Below are 5,796 nucleotides of genomic sequence, written 5' to 3'. Positions count from 1 at the left end.
CTAGAGGATTCATAAGAAAATGGTGACATTAATACCTAAATTACCTTATTTACAGTAGACATGCACAGCCATATGAATCATTTTTCCGATTGCATTTTGCAAATTTGACGCATAACGAAGCATGCAATTAGGTTGACAAGAGTATACACCTGTATATTGAAATGAGCAGCTTAAAAAAATTAATGATAATACAGTACAAAATATAAACATTCAGACATGACGACTGAGAAATACGTACTGTCAAGCCAGCAGAAGTGTACCCTTTTTTAGTGCATCAGATTGAACACTAAAAATTACAGCATGGTAATTTGGAGGTATAATTCAAGAATGTCAAAAGTTGCCAAGATGAGCTTTCAGTAGGTTTTAAAGTCGATATGTGTCTTAAAGTCTTCTGTATATCGTTTTGGAACGAGTGAAAAAAATGCAGCTGGAATTTCTGAATCGCATGCAATCCCTCGAGTCTACGGTTAAAGATAACTCAAATTCACTAAACACTGTGACGGAGGCTCTTGAATTTATAAACAGTCAAGTTGAAGAGGTAACTTGCAAGGTGAACTCATTACAGAATGAGGTGGAATTGCTGGAGAAAGAGATCTGGACGCTTACAAGAGGAGGTGGAACCTACGAGTGAGCAGTATTCAGGAGAAGATGTCCGAAAGATTTTAATCGATTTATTCAGCAACATTCCTCCTCAGATAGCAGACCAGCTCATTTACAGGCACTCAAGCCGACGAGTCATCGCTCAGTTTCTTTCACGTAACATCTGGGATGCCAGAACCGCCGTCGTCCTCAAAGAGAGGAAGATGAGGATTTTCGAAGACCTAACGCAAAGCGCCAAAGACGCCAGGAACAATCTCTGGCCGCTGGTCGAACGAGCGAGAAAGAAGGGGAAGAGCGCAGGCTTCAGAGGGGCCTTTGCTTATGTTAATGGTAAGAAGATTTCTGCAAAAGATCAGTTTGGATGCATGATGCTGCTTTTTCCTCATCGAATATGCATTGCACCAAATGGCTTTTTCTGATACTTACGTATTAGAGCGATTTGAGCCGCGGTTTTGTTCTTTTCTTTTCCTCCTCTTATTCCAGACGGGATGGCCAGACTATGCTGCATTTAGCTAACTGGAACCTGTAACCAGAAGATTAAAAGGTGCCTTTGCCTATTTGATGGTATTTGAGAAACTGGATCATTGATTGGTTTTTTTCCCACTTCTTATTTGGGACTTGGTCAGGTGAAATATTGATCATAATTTTGGATTACATTCCATTATATTCATCTTTTGTCATCTATGAGACTAAGTTATCGTTCTGAAAGTGACATTATTCATTAATGTCAGAAAGAAGGTAAGAACACAATGAAAGAGAGATTATAAAGGAAAGGAAGGGGGTAGGAAAGAAAAAGAGGAAGAAATAATAGATTTGTAAACAACATAAATTTTCATAAAAGTCCAGTAAAGTTCTAACTCATATCTTGCTCTATACCTAGTTTTTCAGGTATTGTTTAATGTATTTGTTTTCTTTAAATGAGGGTTGAGAAATAATGTTAAAAGGAAGGCTTTATTTTTGTTTTCTAAGAGGCACAAAGTAGACTTGAAAAAAGTCACTCAGTATCTGAAGACACTAAATTCTGGAGATCAACTCTATTAAGAGCTTTCTTAAGAAATATCTGTCTGATATTGAAGTGGAATGCAGTTTTTGTCATTCATCTGTCATTTATTCGTTTGGCTGTGCACCTACACAGTAAAAAAGTCAGTCCGATTTTTTAGTATTTATCCCATCTTACTTTGCGAGTGACTTTTACTTTCGTTTTAAAGATGCTTTCTTTGCTTTTCTTTGGACTACTCAAAATAAAATATTACATAGTTCATGCTTTCTGTTAGCTAAATTTCATGTTCATAAAACTTTACTGGCTCTAAACTTGTTTGAAGTTGATTTGGACAAATATATGAAAACTATCCATAACATAATGTGAAAGCTATGAAAACAGTATCCCTGTATTCATTCTTTTTGTCTTAAGATGTACATTTATTGTTTTACGTTTTTCTTGTGGCAAATCAGGAGTGTATATCTTTTTTGTTAGTATTATTATTTTTGTCTTTATGTATAATTGTATCTATGTTGCAATGTTTGTACTGTTCAATAAAAAAAAAAATGTGTGTGTGTGTGTGTGTGTGTGTGTGTGTGTGTGTGTGTGTGTGTGTGTGTGTAGGTTGTACCAGTCCGTAGCAATAACGAATTTGACACAATGGCTTTAGATGACTTTCACAGCTGGGTCAGGACAGTGAAGAGACGTCGTGAAGACAGCAGGGCAAAACCAAACAGCAAACACTCAGCGTAACTTTAAAAAAACCACAGGCCCTTTCTGAACAAACAAAATGGCGCCGCTCAGCCACAGCCTGCACCGATTCGGTCTCAGGAGAAAAGTGTTTCTCTCTCTCTCTCTCTCTCAAAAAAAAAAACAAACAAACAAAAAAAAAAGCCAATGGACAAAGATGCAAAAATACTCGAGAGAGCGGAGGGAAAAATCAAACGCTCTGTGTAACACTCACTTCCGGTTCACGTTCTCATCCTCGCGATTTCGGCGTTAATGCTCACTTAACTCACCAAACCTAATTTAACTGAGTATTACAATCTTTACTAGGCGGTTCCCTCACTCAGCAGTCACGGCGTGTCTCTCTCTCCTGCTTTCCAGACGACTTTTTATCTCTCGCCAACATTCAAAAAAACAACGGGACAACCCGTCAAAATAAAAGTCCCTTAAAATACATCTGTTGCACGTAGGCAGGCATTTGTTGTGTTGTATAGTAAAACAGGCTGCTTTTGAATTGGTTTTATTACTCATGCCTCATGGATATATATATATATATATATATATATATATATATATATATATATATATATATATATATATATATATATATATATATATATATATATATAAATGCCTTTCTTTCATTCTATCTGTAAAGCAATATTAAGAAATGAATGTCGTCTACAAGCCATAACATTAGTGGAACTTGTTGTGGAACGGAAGTATTTTTAAAAATATTTATTACAACAGCCTTCTCTGAACAGCGCTCTCGTCACACAGGCCTCAGTACACCTTAGATGAGCAATTTTATTAGCTGTTATACCCACCAGTAGAGCAGTTTTCATAATCATTGTGCTACACTCTATTTACAATTTCTAGTGTAATCTAGTTCACCTGTAACCACTGTATTTCTTTTCTCTTTTGTTGGAGATCTAAGTAGAGGGACCATTGAGAACGTCCTGTGCAGCTGCATCACTGCCTGGTTCAAAATTCTAATTCAAATTCAAATTTTGTGTATGTAACAAATAAAATTTGAATTTGAATTTGGTTTGGGAATTGCACCGTATTGGATCGCAAGACCCTCCAGAGGATAGTGAGGACAGCTGAAAAGATCATTGGCGTCTGTTTGCATCTGCAAAGCTCACAATATACTTTTATCGACCATGACAATGCAAATTGGCAATTGGAGGGTTGCAAACCTCCTTGAATTTGTGTTGCATTCTAAAGAGCTCTGTCAACAGCCCGACAGTAGAAAAATTAAACATGTCTGTGTCAGATTTTTCCTGGTCAGCGCTGAGTAAAATGATTAAGCAATGAGACACTGCAGAAAAGACCATTATATACAATTATTATATACAACGTGTATCTTGTTTTTCTTTTTACAGGTTAATTATCTTTAGTTACTGTATTAGACTTTAGGTATAATCTCACATCTTGACAAAGAAAAATCTGACAGAGCCAATGTATCAGAAGATGTTAATTAATCAAGCAATCCCATGCAGGCCTTTTCTGACAAAGATGGACCACTGAATGTCTTTCTTTGATGCAGCGATGGCAAACGTTGGCTAAAATCAAGAAAAACGTCAAGGTGAATATCATAGTAGTCATAGACCATACTAAACTAAACTGAAACTAAACCCACTGTTACCACCAAACTCTGCCTCCGTTCATGCCACAAATATTCCTGTAAATGTACTGTCTTGAACTCGTTTTTGCAAGCATGCTACAGATAAATTAGGAGGTATGCACAGATGTACAGTTCTGAGAATTTTTTTAAGATGAAATATAGCCTAAAGATGAAAAACCTGTTTTTTGTGTTGTGTAGTGACGGTTTATCTGTGTCGGAATGCAATAAGAGAAAAGGGCCACGTCTGAAAAATGTCAATTAATTCACGTTCTTGTTTCCTTGATTGAAAGATGGCATAAGCGACACAACCAGAATCTGTAAGTGCACGAGCTCGAAAAAAAAAAAAAGTCTTGAGAACAATCTGTGCATTTTTCCTTTTTGCGAAGGTGGGGGCTCTGTAAAATCTTGTAACAGATTACTAATGAGTGCAAAATAAATTCGAATAAGTGATTTATAGAAATGTTGGTTGTCATATATTGCTATTAAATATTAATATTATGCTGCATTACAACTATTTTGTCAGTCGATTTGATACTTTTCTCCAATGCAATGCGCTTGTCCTCAGAACAATTAGCACAGCCGTCCAATAACAATTATCTCAACCAAATCGTTGAACTCTAAAGTAAATATTAACACCAAATCTATAGGTGTGTTCTCTATTGATTATAAAACAATGAACTTTCTCTGGAACTGCTTCACATGCCACACGACTACTTCTACAACCTCTCTCCGTTCCTTAAAGTCTCTGGTCTCGCATAGCAACTGGTTCTGTCACTAATCTCCCCTATTCCCAGAACTACACCACTGCACTCAGCAATAGATCATTTCAATGCCTCACGCCACTTCCTCATCTGCAATCAGCCTTTGAGCTAGCTCTAACGTCTCCGTGACAGTGTTTTTTGCTTCTACTGACTCCCTGAGGACATAGTATCCGACCGTGGACCATGCTTCATCTCATGAAGTCCGCCTTTCTTCAGATGCCTGAGGTCAACATCAGTGTAACCTCAGGTTATCACAATCGAACTGCTGTCATTGCTGCTCTTTCAGGCTTGGTAATGCTGGTGGATAGTGGCCGTTTTAGGCTCTGTAATTGCAAGTGATCTACGACTCGACGTATGACGCAGCTTACATCATATATTTTGATTCAATTCAATTATAATACATCATATATTTTGATTCATAGGTCAAAAAGACGGTTATTTACTGACTTTATTTGAAAACTAGAAATATTTTTGTTACAAAAGCTCATCAGTCAGCTTCAGAGGACATCTGATAATCGAATAGGTTACGTGACGGTTATAGAATATATTGTCTGAGAGAAGAAAGTCAGCAAGCATTTGCGAAATCACATTTTCTTTCTCAAAAATGCATCTAAACTATGATGTTAATGCACCTGTGTGCATGATGTTAATGCATATGTAAATGCATCTAACCTACGCTCCTGTCCTGGCAATTTTGAAAGCAACTCTCAAATGTAAGTGACAGACTCAGTAGAATGGTCATTTAGAGTTTTATTCTTGCAAGAAGGTCAGACGGTCGTACAGAAACACAGTTTGACGACAGGGCGGTCCTGCCTTTTTATTCCTCGTCTCACTCTTCAAGGCTACCATTCTTAACAGCTGTACCTTTCCACACATGGATAGGAGATAGAAAAAGTACCATGGATCACCTTTTAAAGGCACATTCCCAGTATTCTCAGTATACCCATCTTGTTATGGTGTAACAGACCCTAAAGGTCACAGTCCTCCTGCTGTTACTTTCAATTAAAACCTATCTTGCAGGCTCAGCTATTCTTTGCATTAAAGACAGGAGAAAGGAAATTTCTACTACGCTCTCAATGTCAAATACAGAAATGTTAATTCAT

This window comes from Puntigrus tetrazona, chromosome 20, assembly GCF_018831695.1.
Source record: "Puntigrus tetrazona isolate hp1 chromosome 20, ASM1883169v1, whole genome shotgun sequence".
In the NCBI taxonomy this organism is placed as follows: domain Eukaryota; kingdom Metazoa; phylum Chordata; class Actinopteri; order Cypriniformes; family Cyprinidae; genus Puntigrus; species Puntigrus tetrazona.
The sequence above is the reverse complement of the archived record's forward strand: the minus strand, read 5'-3'. Positions refer to the sequence as shown.